At 60.8% G+C, this 22,500-nt stretch overlaps 2 non-coding genes across 2 annotated transcripts; both read left to right on the forward strand.

Moving 5' to 3' along the window:
• The first annotated feature begins 11,471 nt into the window (after positions 1-11,471).
• Positions 11,472-11,590, forward strand: LOC131870782 (5S ribosomal RNA). The gene has a single exon (XR_009369084.1). It is a non-coding gene; the product is annotated as a 5S ribosomal RNA (ribosomal RNA).
• Positions 11,591-19,395: 7,805 nt separating this feature from the next.
• Positions 19,396-19,514, forward strand: LOC131870783 (5S ribosomal RNA). Its single transcript, XR_009369085.1, has one exon. It is a non-coding gene; the product is annotated as a 5S ribosomal RNA (ribosomal RNA).
• Positions 19,515-22,500: the final 2,986 nt, after the last annotated feature.

Here is a 22,500-nt window from a genome sequence, read left to right on the forward strand (position 1 = left end):
CAGCCAAGAAAGCAATCAGGGCTCGAGGCAAGGGATGCATCAAGGATAGCAATCATGTTGTGAGGCGAGATTCCAAAGGCTAAACGTGAGAGGCTGCAGGGTCGACTCAGAGAGGTCTATGCATGTGAGAGGCTGAAAGCAAGGTCGACTCGGAGCGGTCTATGCATCGGGCGCGCTTGGGGCGACTACCAGTGCCAACCCCTTATCCCGCGACGCGTCCGACAAAGAGAACGTTCCAAGGCGGCAGAGGAGGTTACCAGCCGAAGGATGCAGTAGCAATAACAGGTATAGTTCCGCGGCGGCCGAGAAGACTCACCGCATAGGAATCGGGATGCGAGGCGAGGGATGCGGCGGGAAGGCCCCGACGGCTAAACGGAAGAGGCTGCAGGGCCGCCTCGGAATGGTCCAAGCATCGGATGCGATTGGGACGACTACCAGTGCCAACCCCTTATCCCGCGATGCGTCCGATACACAGATAGTTCCAAGGCGGCCGAGGAGCCTCACCGCATATCAATCGGGGTGCGAGGCGAGGGATGGGGCGGGAAGGCCCCAACGGCTAGACGGAAGAGGCTTCAGGGCCACCTCGGAATGGTCCAAGCATCGGACGCGCTTGGGGCGACTGCCAGTGCCAACCCCTTATCCCGCGATGCGTCCGATACACAGATGGTTCCAAGGCGGCCGAGGAGCCTCACCGCATAGCAATCGGGGGTGCGAGGCGAGGGATGGGGCGGGAAGGCCCCAACGGCTAGACGGAAGAGGCTTCAGGGCCGCCTAGGAATGGTCCAAGCATCGGACACGCTTGGGGCGACTACCAGTGACAGCCCCCTATCCCGCGATGCGTCCGATACGAAGATGGTTCCAAGGCGGCCGAGGAGCCTCACCGCATAGCAATCGGGGTGCGAGGTGGGGGATGCGGCGAGATGGCCCCAACGGCTAGACGGAAGAGGCCACAGGGCCGCGTCGGAATAGTCCAAGCATCGGACGCGCTTGGGGCGACTACCAGTGACAACCCCTTATCCCGCGATGCGTCCGATACGAAGATAGTTCCAAGGCGGCCGAGGAGCCTCACCGCATAGCAATCGGGGTGCGAGGTGGCGGGGATGCGGCGAGATGGCCCCAACGGCTAGACGGAAGAGGCTGCAGGGCCGCCTCGGAATAGTCCAAGCATCGGACGCGCTTGGGGCCACTACCAGTGACAACCCCTTATCCCGCAATGCGTCCGATACGAAGATAGTTCCAAGGCGGCCGAAGAGCCTCACCGCATAGCAATCGGGGTGCGAGGTGGGGGATGCGGCGAGATGCCCCAACGGCTAGACGGAAGAGGCCACAGGGCCGCCTCGGAATAGTCCAAGCATCGGACGCGCTTGGGGCGACTACCAGTGACAACCCCTTATCCCGCGATGCGTCCGATACGAAGATAGTTCCCAGGCGGCCGAGGAGCCTCACCGCTAGCAATCGGGGTGCGAGGCGAGGGATGCGGCGAGATGGCCCCAAAGGCTAGACGGAAGAGGCTGCAGGGCTGCCTCGGAATAGTCCAAGCATCGGACGCGCTTGGGGCGACTACCACTGCCAACCCCTTATCCCGCGATGCGTCCGATACACAGATAGTTCCGAGGCGGCCGAGGAGGTGGGGGATGCAGCGAGATGGCCCCAACGGCTAGACGGAAGAGGCTGCAGGGCCGCCTCGGAATAGTCCAAGCATCGGACGCGCTTGGGGCGACTACCAGTGACAACCCCTTATCCCGCGATGCGTCCGATACACAGATAGTTCCGAGGCGGCCAAGGAGCCTCACCGCATAGCAATCGTGGTGCGAGGTGGGGGATGCGGCGAGATGGCCCCAACGGCTAGACGGAAGAGGCTGCAGGGCCGCCTCGGAATGGTCCAAGCATCGGATGCGCTTGGGGCGACTACCACTGCCAACCCCTTATCCCGCGATGCGTCCGATACACAGATAGTTCCAAGGCGGCCGAGGAGCCTCACAGCATAGCAATCAGGGTGCGAGGCGAGGGATGCGGCGAGAAAGCCCCAACGGCTAGAGGGAAGAGGCTTTCAGGTCCGCCTCGGAATGGTCCAAGCATCGGACGCGCTTGGGGCGACTACCAGTGACAACCCCTTATCCCGCGACGCGGTCCGATACACAGATAGTTCCAAGGCGGCCGAGGAGCCTCACCGCATAGCAATCGGGGTGCGAGGCGAGGGATGCGGCGAGAAGGACCCAACGGCTACACGGAAGAGGCTTCGGGGCCGCCTCGGAATGGTCCAAGCATCGGACGCGCTTGGGGCGACTACCAGTGACAACCCCTTATCCCGCGACGCGTCCGATACACAGATAGTTCCAAGGCGCGCCGAGGAGCCTCACCGCATAGCAATCGGGGTGCGAGGCGAGGGATGCGGCGAGAAGGGACCCAACGGCTACACGGAAGAGGCTTCGGGGCCGCCTCGGAATGGTCCAAGCATCGGACGCGCTTGGGGCGACTACCAGTGACAACCCCTTATCCCGCGACGCGTCCGATACACAGATAGTTCCAAGGCGGCCGAGGAGCCTCACCGCATAGCAATCGGGGTGCGAGGCGAGGGATGCGGCGAGAAGGACCCAACGGCTAGACGGAAGAGGCTTCGGGTCCGCCTCGGAATGGTCCAAGCATCGGACGCGCTTGGGGCGACTACCAGTGACAACCCCTTATCCCGCGACGCGTCCGATACACAGATAGTTCCAAGGCGGCCGAGGAGCCTCACCGCATAGCAATCGGGGTGCGAGGCGAGGGATGCGGCGAGAAGGACCCAACGGCTAGACGGAAGAGGCTTCGGGTCCGCCTCGGAATGGTCCAAGCATCGGACCGCTTGGGGCGACTACCAGTGACAACCCCTTATCCCGCGACGCGTCCGATACACAGATAGTTCCAAGGCGGCCGAGGAGCCTCACCGCATAGCAATCGGGGTGCGAGGCGAGGGATGCGGCGAGAAGGACCCAACGGCTAGACGGAAGAGGCTTCGGGTCCGCCTCGGAATGGTCCAAGCATCGGACGCGCTTGGGGCGACTACCAGTGACAACCCCTTATCCCGCGACGCGTCCGATACACAGATAGTTCCGAGGCGGCCGAGGAGCCTCACCGCATAGCAATCGGGTGCGAGGCGAAGGATGCGGCGAGAAGGACCCAACGGCTAGACGGAAGAGGCTTCGGGTCCGCCTCGGAATGGTCTAAGCATCGGACGCGCTTGGGGCGACTACCAGTGACAACCCCTTATCCCGCGACGCGTCCGATACACAGATAGTTCCAAGGCGGCCGAGGAGAGCCTCACCGCATAGCAATCGGGGTGCGAGGCGAGGGATGCGGCGAGAAGGACCCAACGGCTAGACGGAAGAGGCTTCAGGGCCGCCTCGGAATGGTCCAAGCATCGAACGCGCTTGGGGCGACTACCAGTGACAACCCCTTATCCCGCGACGCGTCCGATACACAGATAGTTCCGAGGCGGCCGAGGAGCCTCACCGCATAGCAATCGGGGTGCGAGGCGAGGGATGCGGCGAGAAGGACCCAACGGCTAGACGGAAGAGGCTTCAGGGCCGCCTCGGAATGGTCCAAGCATCGGACGCGCTTGGGGCGACTACCAGTGACAACCCCTTATCCCGCGACGCGTCCGATACACAGATAGTTCCGAGGCGGCCGAGGAGCCTCACCGCATAGCAATCGGGGTGCGAGGCGAGGGATGCGGCGAGAAGGACCCAACGGCTAGACGGAAGAGGCTTCAGGGCCGCCTCGGAATGGTCCAAGCATCGGACGCGCTTGGGGCGACTACCAATGACAACCCCTTATCCCGCGACGCGTCCGATACACAGATAGTTCCGAGGCGGCCGAGGAGCCTCACCGCATAGCAATCGGGGTGCGAGGCGAGGGATGCGGCGAGAAGGACCCAACGGCTAGACGGAAGAGGCTTCAGGGCCGCCTCGGAATGGTCCAAGCATCGGACGCGCTTGGGGCGACTACCAGTGACAACCCCTTATCCCGCGACGCGTCCGATACACAGATAGTTCCGAGGCGGCCGAGGAGCCTCACCGCATAGCAATCGGGGTGCGAGGCGAGGGATGCGGCGAGAAGGACCCAACGGCTAGACGGAAGAGGCTTTCAGGGCCGCCTCGAATGGTCCAAGCATCGGACGCGCTTGGGGCGACTACCGTTGCCAACCCCTTATCCCGCGATGCGTCTGATACACAGATAGTTCCGAGGCGGCCGAGGAGCCTCACCGCATAGCAATCGGGTTGCGAGGCAGATTATTGGGAAGGGAACCCCCTGGGATGCGGCCTCAAGCAGTGCCCAAAGGGACTGGAATGCGGAATCACATCGAGAGACCCAAATGCTATACGAGGGCTCAAATCGAATTATCGATTTGGCCACGACATGGACGCATCGGAACGACTACCTTTGCCGAACCACTCGCAATTGCATCCATACCGAAACCAATAGACATTTCCGTTAGAGCCCTCGCATAGATTCGGGAATCTCGCATGCCCCTCTAAATCGACCAATGCTGGCGCTCAATGAAAATCCGAGCGCTACCACCGTTCGAGCGCCAGCATTGGTCGAGTTAGAGGGGCACGGGGGAGAATGCTCCAGTCAACACCTCCCCTATATAAGTTATTTGTCCGATTCTCGCACAACCGTAGTCTGCCTCGTCGAATCAAACAACGGTCCCAGATTCCGACTTCCGTTCCGTAGAGACCCAAAAGCTAGATGGAGGCTCGCAAGACAAGAAAGAGAGTCGGCGCATAGCAATCGGGTTTCTCGAACGTTTAGGGACCGAGCTCACTTGCGGATAGGGCAAAATCCGCCAAGCAACCCAAAAGCTAGACGGGGGCTCGAATCGAATCGCCTAGGCGGCCACAACAACGACGTGTTGGATCGACTACCAGTGCCAAACCATTCAGCAAGACTAGTCTGTGTCGAGGCCGGATAGAGATTCTCAGAGAGCGCCCGCATAGCATTTAGGAGACCTGCCGCGTCCCTCACACTCGACAAATGGTGGTGCACGTTTATAAATCCGAGCGATCCCAACCCTTTCAAGCACCAACATCGGTCGAGATAGAGGGGCACGGAGGGGGCTGCGTGAGACAACACAGTCCCCTATATAAGTTATTTGTCCGATTCTCACACATCCGAAGAATGGTCATCAAATCGGACAACAGCCCAAACTTCCGACTTCCGTCCCAGAAAGCCCAAGAGCTATCTAAAACGTTCATGGCCGGAACTCGATCGCGGCTATACCAGTCCGCCAAGCAACCCAAAAGCTAGACTGGAGCTCTAGTCGAATCACCTCTGTGGCCATTGCAAGGACGTGTTGGAGCGACTACCATTGCCGAACCATTCCGCAGGTCGAGTCCATACCAAGGCCGCATAGAGATTCACGATGAGCTCCTGCATAGCAATCAGGAGACTTGCCGTGTCCATCACAATCGATAAATCCTGGTGCAAGATTTTTGCATCCGAGCGCTCCAACCAGTCGAGCACCAGCATCAATCGACATAAACGGGCACGGGGGGAGGATGCTCGAGAACACTACCTCCCCTATATAAGTTATTTGTCCGATTCTCAAGCAGCCGAAGTCTGGTCATCGAATCGGGTCAAAGACCACAACTTCCGACTTTACCCACAATGCAAGTCATCGAATCGAACATCGGCCCCCGAGTCGGACTCCATGCGTATGTCAGGTCATCGGACCCAAATTCCGCCTTCCTGCGCATGGCGGGCCATCAATATCAACTCGGTCATCGGACCCAAACTCCGCCTTTTTGCGTATGGCACGCCTTCAAATCGGTCATCGGACCCAAATTCCGCCTTCCTGTGCATGGCGGGCCATCAACATCAACTCGGTCATCGGACCCAAATTCCGCCTTTCTGCGCATGGCACGCCATCAACTCGGTCATCGGACCCAAATTCCGCCTTCCTGCGCATGGCAGGTCATCGGACACAAATTCAGACCTCGCCAATATGCCTACGTATCGAATCGGTCATCGGACCCAACTTCCGACTTCATCCATACTGTAGGGTCTTTGAGGTTGGCGCGGTGCGCTCAACCCAGGGAGTCGACCCATCGAAGCATACACCTCCCCTATATAAGCTATTTGTCCGATTCCCACACCTGTGTAGTTTGCACCTCTGACCAGGACATCGACCCCAACTTCCGAACTCGACTGCAACGACGGCACCAGCGCCTTGGTGCGCACCTTGCGACGCACAGTCCCAACATTCGCCTTCCTGCACATGGCAGGTCATCGGACCCAAATTCCGACCTCGCGAGTATGCCTACATATCGAATCGGTCATCGGACCCAACTTCCGACTTCATCCATACCGTAGGGTCTTTGAGGTTGGCGCGGTGCGCTCAACCCGGGGAGTCGACCCAACGAAGCATACACCTCCCCTATATAAGCTATTTGTCCGATTCCCACACCTGTGTAGTTTGCACCTCCGATCAAGACATCGACCCCAACTTCCGAACTCGCCTCCAACGACCGAACCAGCGCCTTGGTGCGCACCTTGCAACGCACAGTGCCAACATTCGCCTTCCTGCACGTGGCAGGTCATCGGACCCAAATTCCGACCTCGCGAGTATGCCTACATATCGAATCGGTCATCGGACCCAACTTCCGACTTCATCCATACCGTAGGGTCTTTGAGGTTGGCGCGGTGCGCTCAACCCGGGGAGTCGACCCAACGAAGCATACACCTCCCCTATATAAGCTATTTGTCCGATTCCCACACCTGTGTAGCTTGCACCTCCGATCAGGACATCGACCCCAACTTCCGAACTCGACTAAAAAGACCGCACCAGCGCCTTGGTGTGCACCTTGCAACGCACAGTGTCAACATTCGCCTTCCTGCACATGGCAGGTCATCGGACCCAAATTCCGACCTCATGAGCATACCTACTAATCGAATTGGTCATCGGACCCAACTTCCGACTTCATCCATACCGTAGGGTCTTTGAGGTTGGCGCGGTGCGCTCAACCTGGGGAGTCGACCCATCGAAGCATACACCTCCCCTATATAAGCTATTTGTCCGATTCCGACACCTGTGTAGTTTGCACCTCCGCTCAGGACATCGACCCCAACTTCCGAACTCGCCTGCAACGACCGAACCAGCGCCTTGGTGCGCACCAAAAGTGCGCACTTTTGAAGGGCACTTTTGTGCGCTCCAAAGGTGCGCACTTTTGGAGGGCACTTTTCTGCGCTCCAAAGGTGCGCACTTTTGGAGGGCACTTTTTGGAGGGCACTTTTCTGCGCTCCAAAGGTGCGCACTTTTGGAGGGCACTTTTTGGAGGGCACTTTTCTGCGCTCCAAAGGTGCGCACTTTTGGAGGGCACTTTTTGGAGGGCACTTTTCTGCGCTCCAAAGGTGCGCACTTTTGGAGGGCACTTTTTGGAGGGCACTTTTCTGCGCTCCAAAGGTGCGCACTTTTGGAGGGCACTTTTTGGAGGGCACTTTTCTGCGCTCCAAAGGTGCGCACTTTTGGAGGGCACTTTTCTGCGCTCCAAAGGTGCGCACTTTTGGAGGGCACTTTTTGGAGGGCACTTTTCTGCGCTCCAAAGGTGCGCACTTTTGGAGGGCACTTTTTGGAGGGCACTTTTCTGCGCTCCAAAGGTGCGCACTTTTGGAGGGCACTTTTTGGAGGGCACTTTTCTGCGCTCCAAAGGTGCGCACTTTTGGAGGGCACTTTTGTGCACTCCAAAGGTGCGCACTTTTGGAGGGCACTTTTCCTGTGCTCCAAAGGTGCACACCTAGGTGAGCACCTTCGACCACACCTTGTAGCACACCAAACTCTGACTTTCGACTTCATCCGCAATGCAGGGTCTTTGAGGTTGGCGCAATGCGCACAACCAGGGGAGTCGACCCATCAAACCCAACACCTCCCCTATATAAGCTATTTGTCTGATTCTCATACATGCGTAGCCTGCAGGAGCAATTAGGACATCGACCCCAACTTTCGGCTTCTAAACGAAAACAAGGTCTTTGAGGTTGGTGTAATGCGAACAACTAGGGGAGTCAACCCATCAAACCCAACACCTCCCCTATATAAGCTATTTGTCTGATTCTCATACATGTGTAGTCTACAGGAGCAATTAGGACATCGACCCCAACTTTTGACTTCTTAACGAAAACAAGGTCTTTGAGGTTGACGTAATGCGCACAACCAGGGGAGTCGACCCATCAAACCCAACACCTCCCCTATATAAGCTATTTGTCCGATTCTCATACATGTGTAGCCTGCAGGAGCCATTAGGACATTGACCCCAACTTTTGACTTCTTAACGAAAACAAGGTCTTTGAGGTTGGCGTAATGCGCACAACCAAGGGAGTTGACCCATCAAACCCAACACCTCCCCTATATAAGCTATTTGTCTGATTCTCATACATGTGTAGCCTGCAACAACGATTAGGACATCCACCCCAACTTCTGAATTCGTCTGCGTTGACCGCACCAAAGGTGCACGCCTTGGTGCTCACCAAAATCCGACTTCCGACTTCTTCTGCTATGCGGGGTCTTTGAGGTTGGCGCAGTGCGCACAACCAGGGGAGTCAACCCACCGAATGCAACACCTCCCCTATATAAGCTATTTGTCTGATTCTCATACATGCGTAGACTGCAGCAATGATTAGGACATCCACCCCAACTTTTGACTTCTTAAACAAGACAGGGTCTTTGAAGTTGGTGCAGTGCACACAACCAGGGGAGTCGACCCATCAAACGCAACACCTCCCCTATATAAAGCTATTTGTCCGATTCTCATACGTGTAGTCTGCAGCAGCGATTAGGACATCGACCCCAACTTCCGAATTCGTTTGCATTGACCGCACCAAAGGTGCACGCCTTGGTGTGCACCCTGGAGTGCACTTTGGTGCTCACCTCGGTGCACACTTTGGTGTGCACCTCGGTGTGCACCAAAGGTGCGCACCTTGGAGCGCACCAAAGGTGTACACTTTGGAGCGCACCACATAGGGTCTTTGAGAGGTTGGCGCAGTGCGCACACCAAGGTGGGTGTTGAGGTGCGTGCCGAGGTGGGTGGGTGCTAGGGTGCGCTCCATGGTGGGTGCCAGGGTGGGTGCGTGCTAGGGTGGATTCCAAAGAGGGTCATAGGGTGGGTGCCAAGGTGGGTTGGTGATATAGTGGGTTCAAAGGTGGGTACTAGGGTGGGTTCCAAGGTGGGTCACAAGTTGGGTGCCAGGATGCGTGGGTGTTAGGTTGGGTGCCAAGGTGGGCTCCTGCGTGGGTGGGTGCTAGGGTGGGTTTCAAGGTGGACGCGAGGGCGGGTGCCAAGGTGGGTAACAAGTTGGGTGTTAGGATGGGTGAGTGCTAGAGTGGGTGCCAAGGTGGGTGGGTGCTAAGGTGGATGCCAAGGTGGTTCACAGGGTGGGTGGGTTCTAGGGTGAGTTCCAAGGTGGGTCACAGGTTCAGTGCTAGGGTGGGTGTCAAGGCGGGTGTCGAGGTGCCTGGGTGCTAGGGTGTGGATGCCAATGTGGGTCATAGGGTGGGTACTAGGGTGGGCTGCAATGTGGGTGCCAAGGTGGGTAACATGCTCGGTGGGTTCTAAATTGGGTGCCAGGGTGGGTGTGCACCCACCTTGCCCGAGGTGGGTGCCAAGGTGCCAGTGTGGGTGGGTGCTAAGGTGGATGCCAAGGTGGGTGAGAAGGTGGGTGATAGGTTGAGTGGTAGGATGGGTGGGTGCCAAGATGGGTCACAGGGTGGGTGCAAGGGTGGGTAGGTGCTAGGGTTGGTGTCAGGGTGGGTGGGTGCTAGGTTGGGTTCCAAGGTGGGTGCGAGGGTGAGTGTCAAGGTGGGTCACAGGTTAGGTGCTAGGATGGGTGAGTGCTAGGGTGCAAAGGTGCCAGGGTGGGTGCTAGGATGGGTCGATGCTAGGGTGAGTGGCAAGGTGGGTCCACAAGTGTCAAGGTGGGTGCCGAGGTGGGTGCCAAGTCGGCGACTGCTATGGTGGATGCCAAGGTGGGTCACGGGGTGGGTGCCAAGTTGCTAGGTTGGGTTCCAAGGTGGGTGCCAACGTGGGTGCTAGGGTGCGTGGGTTAAAGGGTGTGTCACAACGTGGGTGCCAGGATGGGTGCGCACCCACACTGGCCAAGACGGGTGCGGGTGCAAGGTTGGGTTCCAAGCCCGGTCACAGGCTGGGTGCTAGGATGGGTGGGTGCCAAGGTGGGCACCAGGGTGGGTGCACCCACCCTGGCCAAGGTGGGTCACGGGGTGGGTCCTAGGGTGGGTAACGGGGTGGGTACTAAGGTGCGTGCCAAGGTGGGTCATAGGGTGGGTGCCAAGGTGGGCACCAGGGTGGGTGTGCACCAACCCTAGCCAGGGTAGGTCACGGGGTGGTTGTCGGGGTGGGCGTCAAGGAGCCAAGGTGGGTGGCAAGTAGCCAAGTTGCGTGCCAAGGTGGGTGTCGGGGTGGGTGCCAAGGATCCAAGGTGGGTGCCAAGGAACCAAGGTGGGTGTCTGGGTGGGTGCCGAGGTGGGAGCCAGGGTGGGTCCCAAGGTGAGTGCAAAGGTGGGTGCCAGGGTCAAGGTGAGTGCCAATGTGGGTTCCAAGGTGCCAGGGTCAGGGTGAGTGCCAATGTGGGTTCAAAGGTGCTAAGTTGGGTGCGAGGTTGGGTGCGAGGGTGGGTGGGTGCCAAGGTGTGCTAGGTGGAAGCCCGGGTGGGTCGGCATCCCATGGGTGTCGAGTTGGGTGCCTGATGGGTGCTTCTTGTCAAGTTTTAGTCGTCGGGACTCATTTCGAGCCTTAGAGGTCGTTTCTTGTCCGGTTGCCCTGTCTTCGACCTGGGAACCCAATTTTGGTCCTCGGGTCCCATTTTTTTTTGTCTCGCATCCCACTTTTGGCCTGTGGCCTTTTCGGGGTCGATTCTCGTTTTGGGCATCAGAGCATGTTTCTTCTCCTAAAACCCAATATTTGTTTATTAAGTCTCGGAACACATTTTTGTTCTCGTGGACCCATCATGGGTCTTGGAACGCATTTGTGGTCCTTGGGTCCCATTTTGCATCCCGAAACTTGTGTTTTGGTGCTTGATCCCTATTTTGGGTGCCCACCTTGCACCAAGTGCGCACCCGGGGCAAACCGAGCGCCTTGGTGCACCGGGGCAAGATCGAGCGTGCACCCGAGGCGCCCCGAACATGCACCAAGGTGCACTCGGCCCACATGTGAGCGCAGGTCGTTGCGCCCGAGGTGGTGTGTGGGCACCGCGTTGCAGACGGGACACTGCACGCACACGACGCCCCCTCCAGGTGCACGCACGTAGGCCGGGCCGGGTGCACACCCGACGCCCTAGCAAGGTGCGCGCACCCGGGCAGGGCTCACACTTGGCGAACGGGGCGCACTTCGCGAGGGAGGGTGTGCACCTCGACGGGGGTGGGTGGCCGGGGTGGATTCGCACGTGGGTCGCGGTTTGCTAAGTACACACTGCGACAAGCTCATAACGGGTGCGATCATACCAGCGTTAGTGCACCGGATCCCATCAGAACTCCGCAGTTAAGCGCGCTTGGGCCGGAGTAGTACTGGGATGGGTGACCTCCCGGGAAGTCCCGGTGTTGCACCCTTTTTTAGTTTTTCGCCGGGCGTCGCAATGCTATTTGAATAAACCTTTTGCCCGTTTGCGTTCTCGTCGGGGCCGGGCCGGGCCGGGGTGCGCTGCCCGCACTACCGCGCGCGCGGGGGGCGACACCGAGCGCGCACCCGAGGCGCCCCGAGCACACAGGCCACGGTGCAACCCGGGCGTTGTGCGCGCACCCCGGTGCGCCCGAGGTGCTGCGCGCGCACCCAGGTGAAATCGGTGTGCACCTCGGCCAGTGCGCGCTCGGTCGAGTCGCGCACGTTGGCCAAGGTGCACGGTGATGTTTCTTACTCTAAGGTTCCGCACCAGACGCCCGGGACAGGTGAGCGAAGCTGGGCGGGGCCGGGTGCGCGGCCGGGGCAGGTGCACGCAGCTGGAGAGAGCTTTGGAGCACACTTCGGAGCGCACCAATGATGCGCTCCATTCAAAAGTTTCCTGAAAAGGCAAAAAAAGTTGAGATTATAGAATTTCCCACTTGAGAGATTGTAAAAAAAAAAAATTTAAAATGAAGGAAACGCGGGTGCCAAGGTGTGCGCAGCCCAGCCAAGGTGTGCGCACCAAGGCGCCCACCCTGGCGAAGGTGCACGCAAGGTGCGCACCCGAGGCAAACCGGACAATTAACCCAACTTTCGACTTCGCGCGCACCTTGGAGCGCACTTCGGAGCGCTCCTTGGTGCGCACCAATCTTGGGCACCTCGGAGTGCACCATGGCGCCCACCAAGGTGCGCACCCGGGGCAAACCGAGCTCCGACTTCGTGCGCACCTTGGAGCGCACGAAAGGTGCGCACCATGGCGCCCACCAAGGTGCGCAGCCCAGCCAAGGCGTGCGCATCAAGGTGCGCACCCTGGCGAAGGTGCGCACCCGGGGCAAACCGAGCTCCGACTTCGTGCGCACCTTGGAGCGCACAAAAGGTGCGCAACCCAGCCAAGGTGTGCGCACCCCGGTCAAACCGAGCTCCGAATCGTGCGCACCAGAGGTGCACGCCATCGTGCGCACCTTGGAGCACACTTCGGAGCCCTCCTTGGTGCGCGCCGATGTTGCGCACCTCGGAGCGCACCCGGGGAAAACAATGCAATTAACCCGACTTTCGACTTCGTGGGCACCTCGGAGCGCTCTCGGGTTCGCACCTCGGAGCACACCGAGGTGCGCACCTTTGATGCGCTGCCTTCACCAATTTCCAGAAAAGGCAAGAAAACATTGAGAAGGTGTGCGCACCGAGGTGCCCACCCTGGCGAAGGTGCACGCGAGGTGCGCACCCGGGGCAAACCGGGCTCCGACTTCGTGCACGCCGCACCTTGGAGCACACTTCGGAGCGCTCCTTGGTGCGCACCAGGGCGCGCAACCCAGCCGAGGTGCCCACCCCGGCGAAGGTGCACGCGAGGTGCGCACCCGGGGCAAACCGGGCTCCGACTTCGTGCACGCCATGGTGCCCACCGCGGCGAAGGTGCACGCGAGGTGCGCACCCGGGGCAAACCGGGCTCCGACTTCGTGCACGCCGCACCTTGGAGCACACTTCGGAGCGCTCCTTGGTGCGCACCATGGTGCCCACCAGGGCGCGCAACCCCGCCGAAGGTGCACGCGAGGTGCGCACCCGGGGCAAACCGGGCTCCGACTTCGTGCACGCCGCACCTTGGAGCACACTTCGGAGCGCTCCTTGGTGCGCACCATGGTGCCCACCAGGGCGCGCAACCCCGCCGAAGGTGCACGCGAGGTGCGCACCCGGGGCAAACCGGGCTCCGACTTCGTGCACGCCATGGTGCGCACCGCGGCGAAGGTGCGCACCCGGGGCAAACCGGGCTCCGACTTCGTGCACGCCGCACCTTGGAGCACACTTCGGAGCGCTCCTTGGTGCGCACCAGGGCGCGCAACCCAGCCGAGGTGCCCACCCCGGCGAAGGTGCACGCGAGGTGCGTACCCGGGGCAAACCGGGCTCCGACTTCGTGCACGCCGCACCTTGGAGCACACTTCGGAGCGCTCCTTGGTGCGCACCATGGTGCCCACCAGGCCGCGCAACCCAGCCAAGGTGTGCGCACCAAGGTGCACGCGAGGTGCGCACCCGGGGCAAACCGGGGTCCGACTTCGTGCACGCCGCACCTTGGAGCACACATCGGGGCGCTCCCGGGTTCGCACCGGCGTTGCGCACCGTGGTGGGCACCTCGGAGCACACCAAGGTGGGCAGCGAGGTGCGCACCTTTGATGCGATGCCTTCACTAATTTCCATAAAAGGCAAAAAAAAAACGAGATTTTAAAATTTCCGTTTTGAAAGATAGTGAGAAAAAGGGAATGCTGGTGCCATCTTGAGCCCGCCCTGGTGCGCAGCCCAGCCAAGGTGTGCGCACCAAGGTGCCCACCCTGGCGAAGGTGCGCGCCCGGGCAATTAACCCAACTTCCAACTTCGCGCGCGCCAGGGTGGGAGCGCACCCAACAACCGGGCCTGGGAAGAGCCAATGCGAGAAACCCCACCAAACGCTCTGACAAAAAAAGAGGGGGCGCTCCAGTAACCCCGCTTCGGAGCGCACCCTGGGCAAACCCAGCCAAGGTGCCCACCCCGGCCAAGGTGCAGGCGAGGTGCGCACCCGGGGCAAACCGGGCTCCGACAACGTGCACGCCGCACCTTGGAGCACACTTCGTAGCGCTCCCGGGTGCGCACCTCAGAGCACACCAAGGTGGGCAGCGAGGTGCGCACCTTTGATGCGCTGCCTTCACTAATTTCCAGAAAAGGCAAAAAAAAAAGGAGATTTTAAAATTTCCGTTTTGAAAGATAGTGAAAAAAACGGAACGCGCGTGCCATCTTGAGCCCGCCCTGGTGCGCAGCCCAGGTAAGGTGCCCACCCTGGCAAAGGTGCGCACCCGGGCAATTAACCCTACTTCCGACTTCGTGCGCGCCAGGGTGGCAACCGGGCCTCGGAAGAGCCAATGCGAGAAACCCCACCAAACGCTCCGACAAAAAAAGAGGCGGCGCTCCAATAACCCCGCTTCGGAGCGCAGCCGGGGCAAACCCAGCCAAGGTGCCCACCCCGACGAAGGTGCACGCGAGGTGCGCACCCGGGGCAAACCGGGCTCCGACAACGTGCACGCAGCACCTTGGAGCACACTTCGAAGCACTCCCGGGTGCCCACCGGCGTTGCGCACCGTGGTGGGCAGCGAGGTGCGCACCTTTGATGCGCTGCCTTCACTAATTTCCAGAAAAAGGCAAAAAAAAATGAGATTTTAAAATTTCCGTTTTGAAAGATAGTGAAAAAAAAGGAACGCGGGTGCCATCTTGAGCCCGCCCTGGTGCGCAGCCCAGGCAAGGCATGCGCACCAAGGTGCCCACCCGAGGTGCACACCCGGGGCAAACCGGGCTCCGACTTCGTGCAGGCCGCACCTTGGAGCACACTTCGGAGCGCTCCTTGGTGCGCACCATGGTGCCCACCAGGGCGCGCAACCCAGCCAAGGTCTGCACACCAAGGTGCCCACCCCGGCGAAGGTGCACGCGAGGTGCGCACCCGGGGCAAACCGGGCTCCGACTTCGTGCACGCCATGGTGCCCACCGCGGCGAAGGTGCACGCGAGGTGCGCACCCGGGGCAAACCGGGCTCCGACTTCGTGCACGCCGCACCTTGGAGCACACTTCGGAGCGCTCCTTGGTGCGCACCATGGTGCCCACCAGGGCGCGCAACCCAGCCAAGGTGTGCGCACCAAGGTGCACGCGAGGTGCGCACCCGGGGCAAACCGGGGTCCGACTTCGTGCACGCCGCACCTTGGAGCACACATCGGAGCGCTCCCAGGTTCGCACCAGCGTTGCGCACCTTTGATGCGCTGCCTTCACTAATTTCCAGAAAAGGCAAAAAAAAACGATATTTTAAAATTTCCGTTCTGAAAGATAGTGAAAAAAACGGAACGCGGGTGCCATCTTGAGCCCTTCCTGGTGCGCAGCCCAGGCAAGTTGTGCGCACCAAGGTGCCCACCCTGGCGGAGGTGCGCGCCCGGGGCAAACCGGGCTCCGACTTCGTGCACTGCATGGTGCCCACCAAGGCGCGCAACCCAGCCAAGGTGCCCACCGCAGCGAAGGTGCACGCGAGGTGCACACCCGGGGCAAACCGGGCTCCGACTTCGTGCACGCCGCACCTTGGAGCACACTTCAGAGCGCTCCTTGGTGCGCACCAGGGCGCGCAACCCAGCCGAGGTGCCCACCCCGGCGAAGGTGCACGCGAGGTGCGCACCCGGGGCAAACCGGGCTCCGACTTCGTGCACGCCATGGTGCCCACCGCGGCGAAGGTGCGCACCCGGGGCAAACCGGGCTCCGACTTCGTGCACGCCGCACCTTGGAGCACACTTCGGAGCGCTCCTTGGTGCGCACCATGGTGCCCACCAGGCCGCGCAACCCAGCCAAGGTGTGCGCACCAAGGTGCACGCGAGGTGCGCACCCGGGGCAAACCGGGGTCCGACTTCGTGCACGCCGCACCTTGGAGCACACATCGGGGCGCTCCCGGGTTCGCACCGGCGTTGCGCACCGTGGTGGGCACCTCGGAGCACACCAAGGTGGGCAGCGAGGTGCGCACCTTTGATGCGATGCCTTCACTAATTTCCATAAAAGGCAAAAAAAAAACGAGATTTTAAAATTTCCGTTTTGAAAGATAGTGAGAAAAAGGGAATGCTGGTGCCATCTTGAGCCCGCCCTGGTGCGCAGCCCAGCCAAGGTTTGCGCACCAAGGTGCCCACCCTGGCGAAGGTGCGCGCCCGGGCAATTAACCCAACTTCCAACTTCGCGCGCGCCAGGGTGGGAGCGCACCCAACAACCGGGCCTGGGAAGAGCCAATGCGAGAAACCCCACCAAACTCTCTGACAAAAAAAGAGGGGGCGCTCCAGTAACCCCGCTTCGGAGCGCACCCTGGGCAAACCCAGCCAAGGTGCCCACCCCGGCCAAGGTGCAGGCGAGGTGCGCACCCGGGGCAAACCGGGCTCCGACAACGTGCACGCCGCACCTTGGAGCACACTTCGTAGCGCTCCCGGGTGCGCACCTCAGAGCACACCAAGGTGGGCAGCGAGGTGCGCACCTTTGATGCGCTGCCTTCACTAATTTCCAGAAAAGGCAAAAAAAAAAGGAGATTTTAAAATTTCCGTTTTGAAAGATAGTGAAAAAAACGGAACGCGCGTGCCATCTTGAGCCCGCCCTGGTGCGCAGCCCAGGTAAGGTGCCACCCTGGCAAAGGTGCGCACCCGGGCAATTAACCCTACTTCCGACTTCGTGCGCGCCAGGGTGGCAACCGGGCCTCGGAAGAGCCAATGCGAGAAACCCCACCAAACGCTCCGACAAAAAAAGAGGCGGCGCTCCAATAACCCCGCTTCGGAGCGCAGCCGGGGCAAACCAAGCCAAGGTGCCCACCCCGACGAAGGTGCACGCGAGGTGCGCACCCGGGGCAAACCGGGCTCCGACAACGTGCACGCAGCACCTTGGAGCACACTTCGAAGCACTCCCGGGTGCCCACCGGCGTTGCGCACCGTGGTGGGCAGCGAGGTGCGCACCTTTGATGCGCTGCCTTCACTAATTTCCAGAAAAAGGCAAAAAAAAATGAGATTTTAAAATTTCCGTTTTGAAAGATAGTGAAAAAAAAGGAACGCGGGTGCCATCTTGAGCCCGCCCTGGTGCGCAGCCCAGGCAAGGCATGCGCACCAAGGTGCCCACCCGAGGTGCACACCCGGGGCAAACCGGGCTCCGACTTCGTGCAGGCCGCACCTTGGAGCACACTTCGGAGCGCTCCTTGGTGCGCACCATGGTGCCCACCAGGGCGCACCCGAGGCAAACCGGGCTCCGACTTCGTGCACGCCGCACCTTGGAGCACACATCGGAGCGCTCCCAGGTTCGCACCAGCGTTGCGCACCTTTGATGCGCTGCCTTCACTAATTTCCAGAAAAGGCAAAAAAAAACGATATTTTAAAATTTCCGTTCTGAAAGATAGTGAAAAAAACGGAACGCGGGTGCCATCTTGAGCCCTTCCTGATGCGCAGCCCAGGCAAGTTGTGCGCACCAAGGTGCCCACCCTGGCGGAGGTGCGCGCCCGGGGCAAACCGGGCTCCGACTTCGTGCACTGCATGGTGCCCACCAAGGCGCGCAACCCAGCCAAGGTGCCCACCGCAGCGAAGGTGCACGCGAGGTGCGCACCCGAGGTGCACACCCGGGGCAAACCGGGCTCCGACTTCGTGCACGCCGCACCTTGGAGCACACTTCAGAGCGCTCCTTGGTACGCACCAGGGCGCGCAACCCAGCCAAGGTGCTCACCCCGGCGAAGGTGCACGCGAGGTGCGCACCCGGGGCAAACCGGGCTCGGACTTCGTGCACGCCGCACCTTGGAGCACACATCGGAGCGCTCCCGGGTTCGCACCAGCATTGCGCACCTTTGATGCGCTGCCTTCACTAATTTCCAGAAAAGGCAAAAAAAAGAAAAAAATGAGATTTTAAAATTTCCGTTTTGAAAGATAGTGAAAAAAACGGAACGCGGGTGCCATCTTGAGCCCGCCCTGGTGTGCAGCCCAGGCAAGTTGTGCGCACCAAGGCACCCACCCTGGCCAAGGTGGGTCACGGGGTGGGTCCTAGGGTGGGTAACGGGGTGGGTACTAAGGTGCGTGCCAAGGTGGGTCATAGGGTGGGTGCCAAGGTGGGCACCAGGGTGGGTGTGCACCAACCCTAGCCAGGGTAGGTCACGGGGTGGTTGTCGGGGTGGGCGTCAAGGAGCCAAGGTGGGTGGCAAGTAGCCAAGTTGCGTGCCAAGGTGGGTGTCGGGGTGGGTGCCAAGGATCCAAGGTGGGTGCCAAGGAACCAAGGTGGGTGTCTGGGTGGGTGCCGAGGTGGGAGCCAGGGTGGGTCCCAAGGTGAGTGCAAAGGTGGGTGCCAGGGTCAAGGTGAGTGCCAATGTGGGTTCCAAGGTGCCAGGGTCAGGGTGAGTGCCAATGTGGGTTCAAAGGTGCTAAGTTGGGTGCGAGGTTGGGTGCGAGGGTGGGTGGGTGCCAAGGTGTGCTAGGTGGAAGCCCGGGTGGGTCGGCATCCCATGGGTGTCGAGTTGGGTGCCTGATGGGTGCTTCTTGTCAAGTTTTAGTCGTCGGGACTCATTTCGAGCCTTAGAGGTCGTTTCTTGTCCGGTTGCCCTGTCTTCGACCTGGGAACCCAATTTTGGTCCTCGGGTCCCATTTTTTTTTGTCTCGCATCCCACTTTTGGCCTGTGGCCTTTTCGGGGTCGATTCTCGTTTTGGGCATCAGAGCATGTTTCTTCTCCTAAAACCCAATATTTGTTTATTAAGTCTCGGAACACATTTTTGTTCTCGTGGACCCATCATGGGTCTTGGAACGCATTTGTGGTCCTTGGGTCCCATTTTGCATCCCGAAACTTGTGTTTTGGTGCTTGATCCCTATTTTGGGTGCCCACCTTGCACCAAGTGCGCACCCGGGGCAAACCGAGCGCCTTGGTGCACCGGGGCAAGATCGAGCGTGCACCCGAGGCGCCCCGAACATGCACCAAGGTGCACTCGGCCCACATGTGAGCGCAGGTCGTTGCGCCCGAGGTGGTGTGTGGGCACCGCGTTGCAGACGGGACACTGCACGCACACGACGCCCCCTCCAGGTGCACGCACGTAGGCCGGGCCGGGTGCACACCCGACGCCCTAGCAAGGTGCGCGCACCCGGGCAGGGCTCACACTTGGCGAACGGGGCGCACTTCGCGAGGGAGGGTGTGCACCTCGACGGGGGTGGGTGGCCGGGGTGGATTCGCACGTGGGTCGCGGTTTGCTAAGTACACACTGCGACAAGCTCATAACGGGTGTGATCATACCAGCGTTAGTGCACCGGATCCCATCAGAACTCCGCAGTTAAGCGCGCTTGGGCCGGAGTAGTACTGGGATGGGTGACCTCCCGGGAAGTCCCGGTGTTGCACCCTTTTTTAGTTTTTCGCCGGGCGTCGCAATGCTATTTGAATAAACCTTTTGCCCGTTTGCGTTCTCGTCGGGGCCGGGCCGGGCCGGGGTGCGCTGCCCGCACTACCGCGCGCGCGGGGGCGACACCGAGCGCGCACCCGAGGCGCCCCGAGCACACAGGCCACGGTGCAACCCGGGCGTTGTGCGCGCACCCCGGTGCGCCCGAGGTGCTGCGCGCGCACCCAGGTGAAATCGGTGTGCACCTCGGCCAGTGCGCGCTCGGTCGAGTCGCGCACGTTGGCCAAGGTGCACGGTGATGTTTCTTACTCTAAGGTTCCGCACCAGACGCCCGGGACAGGTGAGCGAAGCTGGGCGGGGCCGGGTGCGCGGCCGGGGCAGGTGCACGCAGCTGGAGAGAGCTTTGGAGCACACTTCGGAGCGCACCAATGATGCGCTCCATTCAAAAGTTTCCTGAAAAGGCAAAAAAAGTTGAGATTATAGAATTTCCCACTTGAGAGATTGTAAAAAAAAAAAATTTAAAATGAAGGAAACGCGGGTGCCAAGGTGTGCGCAGCCCAGCCAAGGTGTGCGCACCAAGGCGCCCACCCTGGCGAAGGTGCACGCAAGGTGCGCACCCGAGGCAAACCGGACAATTAACCCAACTTTCGACTTCGCGCGCACCTTGGAGCGCACTTCGGAGCGCTCCTTGGTGCGCACCAATCTTGGGCACCTCGGAGTGCACCATGGCGCCCACCAAGGTGCGCACCCGGGGCAAACCGAGCTCCGACTTCGTGCGCACCTTGGAGCGCACGAAAGGTGCGCACCATGGCGCCCACCAAGGTGCGCAGCCCAGCCAAGGCGTGCGCATCAAGGTGCGCACCCTGGCGAAGGTGCGCACCCGGGGCAAACCGAGCTCCGACTTCGTGCGCACCTTGGAGCGCACAAAAGGTGCGCAACCCAGCCAAGGTGTGCGCACCCCGGTCAAACCGAGCTCCGAATCGTGCGCACCAGAGGTGCACGCCATCGTGCGCACCTTGGAGCACACTTCGGAGCCCTCCTTGGTGCGCGCCGATGTTGCGCACCTCGGAGCGCACCCGGGGAAAACAATGCAATTAACCCGACTTTCGACTTCGTGGGCACCTCGGAGCGCTCTCGGGTTCGCACCTCGGAGCACACCGAGGTGCGCACCTTTGATGCGCTGCCTTCACCAATTTCCAGAAAAGGCAAGAAAACATTGAGAAGGTGTGCGCACCGAGGTGCCCACCCTGGCGAAGGTGCACGCGAGGTGCGCACCCGGGGCAAACCGGGCTCCGACTTCGTGCACGCCGCACCTTGGAGCACACTTCGGAGCGCTCCTTGGTGCGCACCAGGGCGCGCAACCCAGCCGAGGTGCCCACCCCGGCGAAGGTGCACGCGAGGTGCGCACCCGGGGCAAACCGGGCTCCGACTTCGTGCACGCCATGGTGCCCACCGCGGCGAAGGTGCACGCGAGGTGCGCACCCGGGGCAAACCGGGCTCCGACTTCGTGCACGCCGCACCTTGGAGCACACTTCGGAGCGCTCCTTGGTGCGCACCATGGTGCCCACCAGGGCGCGCAACCCCGCCGAAGGTGCACGCGAGGTGCGCACCCGGGGCAAACCGGGCTCCGACTTCGTGCACGCCGCACCTTGGAGCACACTTCGGAGCGCTCCTTGGTGCGCACCATGGTGCCCACCAGGGCGCGCAACCCCGCCGAAGGTGCACGCGAGGTGCGCACCCGGGGCAAACCGGGCTCCGACTTCGTGCACGCCATGGTGCGCACCGCGGCGAAGGTGCGCACCCGGGGCAAACCGGGCTCCGACTTCGTGCACGCCGCACCTTGGAGCACACTTCGGAGCGCTCCTTGGTGCGCACCAGGGCGCGCAACCCAGCCGAGGTGCCCACCCCGGCGAAGGTGCACGCGAGGTGCGTACCCGGGGCAAACCGGGCTCCGACTTCGTGCACGCCGCACCTTGGAGCACACTTCGGAGCGCTCCTTGGTGCGCACCATGGTGCCCACCAGGCCGCGCAACCCAGCCAAGGTGTGCGCACCAAGGTGCACGCGAGGTGCGCACCCGGGGCAAACCGGGGTCCGACTTCGTGCACGCCGCACCTTGGAGCACACATCGGGGCGCTCCCGGGTTCGCACCGGCGTTGCGCACCGTGGTGGGCACCTCGGAGCACACCAAGGTGGGCAGCGAGGTGCGCACCTTTGATGCGATGCCTTCACTAATTTCCATAAAAGGCAAAAAAAAAACGAGATTTTAAAATTTCCGTTTTGAAAGATAGTGAGAAAAAGGGAATGCTGGTGCCATCTTGAGCCCGCCCTGGTGCGCAGCCCAGCCAAGGTGTGCGCACCAAGGTGCCCACCCTGGCGAAGGTGCGCGCCCGGGCAATTAACCCAACTTCCAACTTCGCGCGCGCCAGGGTGGGAGCGCACCCAACAACCGGGCCTGGGAAGAGCCAATGCGAGAAACCCCACCAAACGCTCTGACAAAAAAAGAGGGGGCGCTCCAGTAACCCCGCTTCGGAGCGCACCCTGGGCAAACCCAGCCAAGGTGCCCACCCCGGCCAAGGTGCAGGCGAGGTGCGCACCCGGGGCAAACCGGGCTCCGACAACGTGCACGCCGCACCTTGGAGCACACTTCGTAGCGCTCCCGGGTGCGCACCTCAGAGCACACCAAGGTGGGCAGCGAGGTGCGCACCTTTGATGCGCTGCCTTCACTAATTTCCAGAAAAGGCAAAAAAAAAAGGAGATTTTAAAATTTCCGTTTTGAAAGATAGTGAAAAAAACGGAACGCGCGTGCCATCTTGAGCCCGCCCTGGTGCGCAGCCCAGGTAAGGTGCCCACCCTGGCAAAGGTGCGCACCCGGGCAATTAACCCTACTTCCGACTTCGTGCGCGCCAGGGTGGCAACCGGGCCTCGGAAGAGCCAATGCGAGAAACCCCACCAAACGCTCCGACAAAAAAAGAGGCGGCGCTCCAATAACC

This window comes from Cryptomeria japonica, unplaced genomic scaffold, assembly GCF_030272615.1.
Source record: "Cryptomeria japonica unplaced genomic scaffold, Sugi_1.0 HiC_scaffold_348, whole genome shotgun sequence".
Taxonomy (NCBI): Eukaryota; Viridiplantae; Streptophyta; class Pinopsida; order Cupressales; family Cupressaceae; genus Cryptomeria; species Cryptomeria japonica.